This window comes from Emydura macquarii, unplaced genomic scaffold (genome assembly GCF_026122565.2).
Source record: "Emydura macquarii macquarii isolate MOO-44397 ecotype Brisbane River unplaced genomic scaffold, CSIRO-AGI_Emac_v2 contig_691, whole genome shotgun sequence".
Classification (NCBI taxonomy): domain Eukaryota; kingdom Metazoa; phylum Chordata; order Testudines; family Chelidae; genus Emydura; species Emydura macquarii.
Window position 1 is genome coordinate 6,517,497 of NW_027130828.1, and position 12,496 is coordinate 6,529,992.

Genomic DNA, 12,496 nt, shown 5'->3' on the forward strand with positions numbered 1-12,496 from the left:
CTAGATGGTGCCAGGTAATGCTGGATGATGGGCACCTAAGGGAAGCTCTGTTTATCAGACTGGCTTGCCTTGGAGGAGAATACAGCTTCTGTCTCTCCCTTCTGAAAACAGGGGCCTGGTAACTAACTTCCCAAGCAGCAGTGTGGAAATCTCTTGCCCTGCCTGCGTGATGGCATTTTAAAGGCACGGTGCAGCTGATTACAGCCCCCGAAGAGATGGGCTTTTCCTGCTGCACTGGGGACAGCGAAGCAGTAGCCCGGCAGCATTTTCCGTCTCTATTTTTGACACATTTCATGTGCTGCTGTGTCCCCCGCTAACTGCTTGCTGCACGGGAGGAGAAGAAATAAAATACAATTCCTCCCTCTCCTTCCCCTAACACTTAGTGAATGAGAAATGCACAGGGCTGATCTACATTTAAAAGGAGCAGGGGAAGCTGCAGAAAGGAAGAAAAGAACAGCACTGGGGAAAACAGGGGTGGTGGTGTGGGTAAAGGGGAGATAAAAGGGACAGGGCTGAATTTGCATGTTGTTTTTTCTGATGGCAAAAATCATTTGAAATCTGATGTACTGCGGACAGGAACAAAAAGAGACCTAGCAGCAATGCCCCGGGCTCCTCATTTACTCTTTTGCCACAAGTGAGACTTTAAAAACCTGAATAATACATCTAATGAGTCTGTTTAGGATTCCTTGAAGGGTATCTCCATCAAAGCTTCCCCATCAGCCCTCATTTCCTCGCCCTCTGCTTTATTGTAAGGCTAATGGCACCGGAGGTTATGAGCGATGGTGCCGCTGAGCCGGCCCAATGCCCTCGCTGAAGGTGATGGTGGGGCACGCTAGCCACGGGGCGCTCCGCTGAGTCTGAGTCTCGGCGTAACGTGGTTTGGTGTAAGGCACTATTCCGGATGGCTTCGGCATGAGATCTCGTCTCAGAGTGACTGTCTGATCAGGACCTAGTGTTCAGAGATGGACCTGAAACACAAAGTCGTAGGCGGATCGGAACGTGCCTGAAGTTTATCTGGGGTGCAGATCCAGGCCCCAATCTGGCTTTTCATAGAGAAAGGGACCAACTGAGTCATTTGGGTCCAGAGCCCAAATCCAAAATGACGTCTGAGCCTGGGTGTTGCCCGGCTGGGCAGTTCCCTGCCTTCATGGTGTTATTCAAAAGAAAGTCTGCCGAAGCAGGCCTGCTTTGCTTCTGTCCTCAGAGACAGCACACAGTGCCATTGCAAGCCACGTCAGTTACCACACAGCTCTTCCTAAGCAAACACATTGCATTCTTAAGGTAGAAGCATTAGAGGAAACATTATAAACAATAAAAGAACCTACCCACATGCTGATAAGCTCGCCAGAGGTCACCCCAACTGCAACATTGGCTCTGGCAGGAGCAATCCTGCAGCCCCCCCACCCAGGCTGTGCTTTTATCACATCCTCTGCTCCGAACAAGAACCCGCATGAGTAAGACAGTCACTCTTTATCCGGTTTGGCTCTTTGATCAGGTCATCAGCCAGACGACGAGTCTCTTGCTCCAAGTGCAGCTCAACAGGATGGATTCAAGGTAGGCTGTTGGCATTCCTCTCAACCCCAAGTATTTCCTAGGAAATCCACTGCACAAGTTTTGTCCCCAAAAGGCATTGGAGATTCTTAATGTCACCCAGCGACTGCATTAATCCTGCTTTCCTCCTAAAGAAATTCAGTATGAATCCCAGAGGAGTCCAGAAACGTGCGTTTTCAATACACTGGATCCCGAGGTATGAAACTTAATTCAATAAGATTCATCTGAATTCCATAAGGTTTGTCCAGGGTATCATCAGACCTGTCATGCCGTGGGCCTGCTTTTCAGAGGCTCTGAGCACTCACAGCTCCCGCCCACTTCAGCTGGATGTTCAGTATCTTTGAAACACAGGCTTAGGGTCTCAGACCAGGCCCCCCGCTCCCAAAAGGCACCTGAAAACTAGGAAGATTTTGAAAACTAGGGATTGAGCATCAAGTCCAAGGTCTCATTGGAAGACCATGGCAGAGCTGGTACCAGAACAGAGAAATTCTGACTCTCAGACTTCAACTCTGGCCCGTGGTCTGCTCCCAAGACCCGGTCCAACAGCTTACCCATTGGACCACCCTGGCTCCAGGTTTAATGCATCCAATAGATGTCTAGAAATATAAACAAACACTTCCAAGTTTGTCTCTCCACCACAGGACAGAGCCCATGGGTAGGACTCATAACAGGTTCTCCTCCTGCTTGTCCAGATGCATTATTTGTTCCCCCAACACGGCCTTAAACAGGAAGAAAAACAGGGCTCTGAATAAACAACCTGCCACGCTTGGAGGAGTCAGAATGAAGTGTGCAGTTTATTTAACTTTATATTTCCTCTTCATCAATGGACAAGCAGTAAAACACATAAAAGGTAGAGAACAGCTTTTTTATTGACATCCACACACAAAAAAGTTACTGGTAAACTAGCTACGGAAATAAAAAAGGTTCCTTTAGGGGGAACTTCTTAAGAATAATTCCAGAAGGCAATAATTGACTAGACCCAGCAGGCAGCATATGTACCAGTGCTTGGAGGTCAATCAATGACATGGAAATTCGAGTGAGGGCATCTGTCTGTCTCCTCTGCCACTGTCTTGAGCTGATCTGTGAGATCTGAAGGATTTGTTTTAAATGTGAAGGTCAGAAGAGAGAGAAAGGGAGGTGCAACAAAGGGAATGGAAGGGAAATGAGAGAGGTATGATTAGCTGGTGTACAAGGATACCTAGCACTTTCACCTTCAATGCTCTTTCTAAATATTGGCTCCACCTCACAATAGCTTTGGGAGAACTCTGTTCTCCAAATGGGGAAACTGAGGCACAGAGAGGCTAAAGGGACTTGCCCAAGACCAGAGAGTGAGTCAGAGGCTCAGATTGAGGCTCAGAGTTAAAGAGTTTCTAGCTCTTAGCCCTATGCATTGACCACTAGGCTATAATGCCTCTCTGATTTAAACTAAATTGCTTCTTGATTTGCTTCTGTCTGGAGGAAGTTGCTTCAAATACTGACTGGTTTCAGAATTGGGATCCCTAGTTTTGCCTTTCGTTGTTGCACTCTTACAATGCACCCCACCCCCATCACTTCTTTGCAGGCCCTTGTCGTCTCTTGTCTCATCTTTTGTAATGTCTTTGGGGCAGGGACCATTTCTGGGTATACTTTTGTAGTGTGCACAGCACAGTGAGGTGACTGGGACCTCTAGGCATCACAGCAGCAGCAACAAGAATCTGAACATCTTCAAAGCAATGACAGGGGTTTGAACTACCATTGGGCAGATAAAGCCTTCTGCAAGGAACAAAGTGCAGGAAAAGCGTCTTTCTTCCCTGCTTTAGTGCTGCCTTGCTGACCCCGTTACCTGGGGGAAATGGACATACAATGGCACAAACTAGGTCATCATCTTTATACTTTGATTCTTCCCATGGTATGTTAGCACGTCAAAGGATTCCAGAAGCTGCAGTGGAAGCCAGCAAGAAACAAGTCCATGGGGTTAAACAGTAGCAGTCCAAAGTGTAGCTCACTAGAGTGGTTTTAAGTGCAATCACAAATTACTTCCTTTCACTGTATAAAATGCCCAGTTCAGAACATTTCACTTCGCACACAACCGACAAGACAGTGGTCTCATTTTGAAACTGATTCAGTTCCTTGGGTTTGTTTGTATTAAAAACACTTAGAAACCTGAAACTGGAATCTGTAGCTGAAACATAATTTCTCTGCTCACCCATGTGCATGCTGCTTGGCTACTGAAGGGCTGTCTCTGAGTCTTAGTGAGGAAATGAAAACATAAATGCTTCACGTTGGGAAGAGATGAAAACCATTTAGCGCATTAACAAATTGCTTTGCCATTGATCTGTCTCTTTAAATAGAGGGTGGTTTGTAAAATCCATGCTGTCTGTGAGTGGAGGTGTGATATGAATACTTGTGGGAGACTGTGTCTGATTGGGGTACATTAACATTTATTTTGGCTTTTAATCTAGGGTTTCAAAGCCCCCCTGCAGTTTGGGGAGCATTATATCATCATCCCCATTTTAAAGATGGAGAAGTTGAGTGGCATGACTTGCCCTTGGTCACACACGGAGTCTGTTGCAGAGCCAGGAATAAAAATCCTTATGCTTTAAGCGCCCCTCCTGGTTGTTCGTGTGCGAAGGACTTGCACGTACAGGGACTGGGGAACGTTCCAGCCCGTTCTGGGAAGACTGGCTCCTTTTGACTCAAGTGTTTTCCCCCTTTTGCCAAGAGGGAAAAACTTTAATTTGTCATGGCGATTGCCTCCGGTGCCATGTGAATGGGCAGGTGTAGTGTCGCTTGGTTAAATTCAGCTAACGTCACCCTGGCGACACACCACAACACAGACATGCCCCTGTCCCTCGAGCCACTGTGGGGTGACCGAGGTCAGCGGGCAGCCGGCAGGCGTGATATCAAGGCACCATATAGATATCCCGTGCTAACGGCTGAGATCCCTGGCCAGGGCAGAGAGTTGACAGAACACAGTCAATTAATCAGCCTGCTTTCACTAAAGGAAAGAGCTACTGTTTTTACAAGGGATCGAGAAAACTCCCTGTAACAAGGAGAAGCAGCATATTGCTTCTGGCAGCTCGTCTGAGCCATGCTCTTCCTATTGATCTTCCAAGGAATGCAGACGGCCTCCCCCCCCTCTTGCCAGAGATGCTACTGAGGATAACACCGCTTCAGCAGCTGCATCAATTAAAACCTTCCAAACGTTTGGCGGGTCAGTTTGCAGGCAAGAAGTTTGGTCTGAAGAGTCTCTGCATGCTCTGGGCCGGGCAATGTCACATGAATCCATCTCCAGAGGAGATTTCCTTCGAGAGTTTTGTGAGCCATTAATGGGGGTTCCCTGTGTAAGGGGCTGGCCTCGTACATGTCTCTATCTCCCTCTAATAGCTATCCCCAGTGATGGCCGTAATTGACTATTTGCCTATCGGTTCCGTATTCCCCTTCAGCTCATGGGTTCACAGCTGCAGATCACTGCCAGGGTTGTGTTTCACTGCAGTTTGCTGAATTCTTCCCAAAGGAGAAAGCATCCACTTGGACAATATTCCATTTTCTTTTTTAATCGTAGTACTGCAACGGCTCCTAAAGACCCCAACCGAGATCAAGCTCCAGTCATGCTGGCACTGCCCAGAGAGAGAGAGAGTCCCTGCTCCCAAGAGTTTACAACGTAAATAGAAAAGACAAAGGACCAGGAAGGGGCACACAGAGCTGAAGGGACTTGCGCAAGGTCACACAGCACAGCTAGAACCCAGGTCTCCTGATCCAGGGCCCTGTCCGCTAGACCATGCTGTGTTGCCCGTTACAGCTGATCACTCACCTGCTAACCCTTTCCTTTCCAGCAGAGATGTGACAGCTACTTCAGCCAAAGGATGTCAGCAACGCCTGCAGCAGAGGCAGAATCTCTGGACCCGCATTGCACACAGGAAGCTGAATCTTCAGTTATTAGCAGCAGGATTGGGAGCAGGCTCAACCCCTTGCGATGGCAAGAGTTAAGCTCATTCAGCAGACTCCCTTTCCACACCTGACTGCCGGAGGCTGCTGGAAGCGCTCCAAAGGCAGCCCGTGGCGCAAAGACCTCCTCAGGCAGCTCTAAGGTGACCCCTTTCCGACCAGTTGAAGAACTGCAGCCAGCTCCCCCGCTGGGGGCATGCTCTGTGACGCAGAGGAATCTTTATGTCTCCAACCCGTGGAAAACGAAAAGCAGGTTGTTTCCCTAAACCACGGGTGATTAATATATTGTAAGGGGGCGGGGGGCACCGAAAGGGGAAGCGGTCCTTATGGGAGACAATTTTAACCCAGAGGATCTTATTAGAAGATGAAGCAAGAGAAGGAAAGGAAGGATAATGATATTTAGGCTGATGCATTTGTATTAGCAAAAGGGCTTTTTGCCTGAAACATGAGTCATGAACTCTCTAGTGCTCTACGCTCCATTAGGCCCTTGATGAAGTTTGCACACCATTAGAAGAGGCTTTTGAACACTTTTTTCCCCCTCTGTCGCAAATCCTTTCACCCTAAGTCACCTCGTTGCAAAGACACAGCCATTTCTCTCCCTGCAGCTGCAGTGCCGGAAAGACAATAACATCCGTGTCTCCAGCTTCTGTATAAAACTATTCCAGGGCTGTCCATCAGGCCAGGTTGGAGCGCATTTCCCAGCCCAGCAAAGGGAGGCAGAGCTAATGCAGGAGGCAGTTGGAGAATTCTGTCTCTCTAAGGCATTGTGTATCACACACCTCTTATCTTGATGGCTGGAACACGATGTTCAGCTCTGCCATGAAGGTCACACATAACAAAGCAGACAAACATAGCCGGTTCCTTTAGTGCAGCAGTGTTGACGGAATACCCAAAGAAAATAATGTCTCCATTGGCGTGAAGCATTTGGAAGGAGCAGACCCTGAGCTCCCTTTATTAAATAGACACAGCTTGCTTTTTTCCCACTGCCACATGCAACAGAAACATTATACCGACGTCTCGTCAGCAGAAGATTTTTACCCTCCAGGCTGGGTTTGTTGTTAAAGGCCAAAATTCCATTGGAAATTGGGCCCCTTTCTCCCTTTTAAAAATCCCCAGTGCTGGGAAGTGCTGGATCAGATGAGAGGCCAAAGCCCCAGCTATTCTCTGATGCTACAGCTGCTGAATTGTCTCTGGAAGTTAAGCTTTTGTATAAAAACAAACCTGTTTCTAGTTCTCCTGATTGCCAAGAGAACCTTAAAAATGTGCAGTGTGTGAGATTAGTGTTGTCTCCACGAAGCGTCAGACAGCCACAGAGAGCAGCTTGGCACTAGGGGTGGCAATTGCTTCAGTTCATCGCCATGGAGTGTTAACTCTGAAACCTAACGAGCACCGCTCCACTGCCCAGCGGTTAACTATTTCACTGCTGATCCTTGTAGCAGAAGCATCTTGCTAATTCCAAACTGCCTATGTGCCGCACCCAACTGCCTAAAGCGTCAACATTCCCCGCACAAAACCTGCCCCGTATCCCAGCAACTTCTACAATGCAGGTTGCATTGCTACTTAAACACCTGAGTTTGTCTATTTCAATGAGGCTGCCGCAGAATTTTCAGCCTGCAGCTGCAGCTTGTCTCTGACTCCCGGGACTCGGCTGCAGAATCCAGGCTCGGAGTGCCCAGGGCTAGGTGCGTAACACTCCTCAGACGCACCCTTCAGGGAACACGGGATAAGGCTGCCCTCCGTACCGTCCTGCGACTCTCAAGCACGTGACGCGCAAATCTGTGGGCCCCGCCCCTTTTCAGACCTGCTCTAACTCTTGGTGGGGAGGCAGGGAGGCCGGCCGTGCACAGCGCCAGGCCCGGCTGTAGCTACCAATCTCAGGCCCAAGCGTTCAGGAAGGACAAGCATTCGCTAGACTAGGTCAAGAGACAGAGCTAGAGCAAAGATATAGCCGAAGGCCACGGCCCATCTCCACGGAGCCAGCAGCAACGGCACCCAACAAACTGAGCATTCAAACAGGATCTTACGCAGACTCGTGCGCCAACTCTCGGTGTGATCATTACCCCATGCGCCAGCGGCAGTTCCTCCGTCTCCCAAGGCACTGTTCGTTTTATGTATTGCTGGCTCCGATGAATATTTAATGAGAGACAAGAGGGCAGGGCAGGAGAGGGGAGGAGACCGGGCTCAGAAACCACACAGGAGAAGGGCGTCGGAGGCTAAGGTGACAGACCAGATGTCGATCGCAGCTGGGAAGGAGAGAGACTGGCCTCTGCCGGCTTAGCTGATGGAACATCTTTAGCCGTGTGCGTAGCTTTGCATGCCTGCCCGGGCAAGAAGCTTCGCACCCGATTCCAGGTTGCTCTGGAGGGGAGGGTGGTATGACGTGTGAGACCATCGCACAATGGTAGGGGGCACAGGACTCTCTCCTCCCCCCCAAGCTGCAGCGGATGGGAAGGATGCGTGGAACTCCCTGCGGTGTGAGGACCTGCTGGTGAGGCTGAGTTGCATGCACAGGTTTCTGGAGAGCTCCATGAAACCCTTTTCCTTCCGAGTGAACGAGCCCGGAGATGGGACTCCGATCGGGGAGCTGACGGTCTTTGACCCTTGGGAAAGTCCACGTCCAAATCCGGCTCAGTTCTACGGTGGAGCCGAACTGGAATCCCAGTGCCAAACACCCACCAAAGCTGGACAAATCCTGGCTGAATGTCTGCCGAGAGGGTCAGACACTGGGGCCTTGGATAAAAGCTGGGATGGCTTCTTCAGAGCCAGTCAGCTGTCCAGAGAGGCTGGAAACTCTGAGCAGATCTTCCTTGGATAATATGACACACAGCAGCCACGTGATATGATAGAAGTGATTTAAATGGAGCTGCTGCAATTCACACCAGCCAAGAATCCTGCTCCGTTCTGTTTATCCACACCTGGCTCCCCTCATCCCACAAGCACCATTCCGGAAGCAGCTTTTGACATTAAAACAGGATCCCTTTCGACTTGACGTGGAACCACAACGAATGTTCGTTTGCTTTCGCAACAGCGGTGCAGATCCATTGCCCGCAGCACTAGGAGTATCTCCTCCCTGCATCAGACTCAGCGGCTCACATTTGGCAGGACGGTAGCTTGTTTAACACAGATATCTTAGTTATTCTCAGGGACACAGAAGGCGTGACCCCAATTCCTTGTGAGCACAGACCAAATCATCTCACCATGGGGCCCCCGCTCCTTTAAAAAATAGAATCTACATGTAAACCACAGTACTATTATTTGTCCTCAGGGGGAAGGCAGCAGGCAATAGACATCTCTAACCCCCTCTCATGGCCCCCAGCGCTTTGCTCATCTGATTTGCTTTCTTTGCAGGAATGAAATCACAGCTGCGTTTCCCAATTGGATCGTGCCACCCAGAATCCTTGCTCTGTTGAAAAGGGGAGAACTCCAGAGTGAGAGAAACGTCTCTGTTGTTAAAGACTCGCTGTGCGCATCTCATTATTCCCCCCTTTCCCCCCCCTCACTCCCGACAGTGCCACTCTGGGAACATAAACCCATCGTGCAATATTTATAAAGCTTCCCAAGCACACATTCTGTTCCTCTGACAGCAGGTGAGCACCAAGCGTAAATAAATAAAACTCCAGCGAGGAGGACGATTCAGGACACTGCAAGGCATGGGGAATATATTCTGAGATAGGACTTCAGCAAGGACATGAGGGGTAGGGGGAGCTGTGGAGGGATGGGTGCTACTTTAAACTGCTCCAATCTATAAGGAGGGGGGAAGAGATGGGTCACAGTCAGCTGATTTGAGCATGGTTTCCTATTCATCTACAAGCCTGAGACACCAGACAATGGGAAGAGAAGGGAACAGAAAGGAGAGGCACTAGAGCGAAGAATGGAAGGGAAGTCAGTAGCAACAGGTTTGGAGCGTTACTTCTCACAGGTATCTGGTTTATCTCAGGTTCAGAAATCAGTGCCTACATACCATGGTGATGGGCACATTCTTATATGCCTAGGAAAGACAGCTGGTGTAACAGATTGGCAGTGCTTGCCTGAAACACTCCATCCTCTTAGCAGATGTTTGTTTAGCTGAGAAAGGGTTAAATAGGTTTTGCTGACTCACTGAAGTAAGTGCCTCATTTTCACACCCAAATATAAGGGATGTGTAGGCAAGGGAGGATCTGGGGTGTGGGCTGAGCTGTCTTGAGAGAGGAACCACCCCGGGAAGAAGGTTTGATTTGATTTTTGTGTTACTTTCAGGTAATTTTCTTGGTTAACAGATTCAGTCCTCAGAAAGGGAGAGAGTTTGGGATTTTACACAGTGTGTGGACTTTATTTTACAGCAGGTTGTGAAAGTCACCTATTTACAGATAGATGGAACTGGTCAGGCAATTTCAGAACCAAACTCCAGTTTCTAACTAACTTCTTTATTATTGTATCAGTTACTGTGGGCACCAAATACAGGAATTTTAAGAAGGTTCATTGTGATCCTGGTAGAACTAGACTAGTTACTTCTCTCTTGGAAGGGTTTGAACTCCGCAGGTTCTTTGCCTCTCTCTTTCCACGTGGACATCACACTGGTCACTGGATGGAAACAAGGTCACGGGAAAAGAAGAGAATAGAACTGCTGAGTGGAGGCAGTTGTGAACAGTTACACTCCTTCTGGATTTCTTCATTAGCATTTGACTTTTCCCATCCAACCTCCTGGAAATGAATGAAGTTATTAAAATTGAAGCTTTGGAAGTTTACGCTGTTGTCCTGATCTAATCCAGGCTCTGCCACTGACTTTATATGCCAAAGCCACTTCATCTCTCTGTGAATAACCACTAGGACTGTAGATAACAAAGTTTTGCCATTCTGAGATGTCAGTTCAGTGAAAACACTAATGCCTATAAGGGCGGCTGGCCGGGAGATGATCTTCTAGACACAGTGACAGGTGTCATGGAGAGACAGGAGGTGAGCAGCCTGTCACTTTTTGTCCTGCAGGTTAAATGCCATTAGAGAACCATCTATCAGTGAGGTGGCTGGTATCTTCAGCCTGTTCAGGTCTCATTTTCCCAAGGAGATAATGGATAGTGACATTTCTGCCTGATTTCCATGGTGTCAGTAGATCTTCTGCTAACTTTCCCATTTACCGAAGATGCTGTTTACCTCAGGAGGCTGGATCTAGAAACTTGTATGCTGGGAGAAGGTCTCAGTGTGATACGGGCAAGCTTATCATTACCAAAGTTCTTCCTACACACTTGGCCTGACCTGAATTGACTCTTTCCATCTAGTTATGGGCCCGTCCAGAGAGGAGATTGTCCCTTTCACCGACAGTCTGATTTTGTGCTCACTGCCATGGAAAACGGTCTGGGAATTTCTAAATTAAATGTATCCAGGACCTTGACAATAGACTGGAACCAGAATCCCTCCCGTTGGCCTGTTGGATGTAATGCAGATACATTCTACCAGCCAATGTCAGCATAATGCTTTGCAACACCAATGGTGTGTCAGCTGATTGCTTACCTGGTACCATTGCTTTTGCAGAGCAGGACAGGCCAAACCAGGAAATGCCTCACTCAGTCTACTTCTATTTATTTCAGTGGGAGTTTTGCCTGAGTGAAGACTACTATGGACTTCAGGGCTTGGCCCCTAGAAATCAGAGATGGTCCCATCTAGTTATCTTACTTGACCAGAATAAGATTGTTCCCAACAGTGGACCACAACCTCAGCTGGAGCTATACCAATTTACATCAGCTGAACTTTAGCTCAGGATATCTTCTAGAGCGTTGTCCATGCTAGTATTAAATGTCCCAAGGAATAGGGTTTCCACCATTGACTCACTCACAGTCTATTAGAACTAAGTGTCAGCATACAGAGTGACTTAAATTCCCCCTCTGAAATTTCGCCGTCTATCATCCTACCTAAACCCCTCTCCCTCCTCTATGCATCTTCACACATAACCCTCACTCTGTTACCCACTCATACATAACCTCTGTGTGTCTCTCGCTGATTGAAAATTAAAGCAATGGTCTCTTTTTTTTTTTAAAAAAAGTGTAATGCTAACAATAAATCCTGTCCGCTCTAATCAACACCCAATATGCCAAGTCCCTGAGAAGTAACAATCCAGGAATGTTACTTAGAGCTATGGTTCAAATCCACACTTACACTCTCTGGGGAAAAATGTGGTTCACCAAGGAACACTGGAAAATTAAAGAAATTAATCTGGGGCAGCCAACCTGTATGGCTAGCTCTATTATTCTAATATCCCTGCAGCCTCGATCTAGACCTTTTTTATTTTTCTGCTTGCTCATTATATTGCTACTGTAGCCATTTGAAGTGGCTAATCCTGAAATCATTGCCATCAGAAGGATAAACTCCAAAGAGCCCTGCAAATGAAAATGAAATTTCTCTTAATAATGGAAAATAGTAATTAACGAGAGAGCATTAGATGCTGCCGGTACACGTGGGGCTCTGCTGTGGTTTACATTGCAAGGAGATTTACGGAGAGAGAGATCGTTTGCCAGGCTGGAACCCATTAAAATGGTAATTTTAAAAAAAAAATATTATTTTGATCCAAACAAAGCAACTTTTTCTGTTTTGCCATATGATGGCTGGGAAGGAGGTTTTTGGGTGGGAAGATACATAGGGAAAATTGTCAGAGTTCAATGCATGCAAAATACAATTATTCTGCTTCAAAGTTTTGCAAATAGATTAACGATCCCTATTAATTACTTATTAACTTTCAAGTCAATGGGCTGCTGCACTCTGTGACAGCAAGAGGGCAAAAAGGAACGGGGAAAAAGTGGAGCTGAAACAATATCTGAAGTCAAAATGAAGCAAAGGTCTTTGTTTAATTTCACAATTTCCCACTGGGTGGTTGACATTGCTCAACCAATAACTGGCAAAAAGGAAATCTGTCCTGCAAAGTTTTCCCCAGGAAAAAAACAAAACCAATTTTAACCAGCTGTGTTCTCCTGATATGGGCGGGATACGGTGTTCTAGCCATTCTCACAGCCTCCCATCCTGCAGTGCCCGCTCCCTGCAGCTTGCGGTGTAG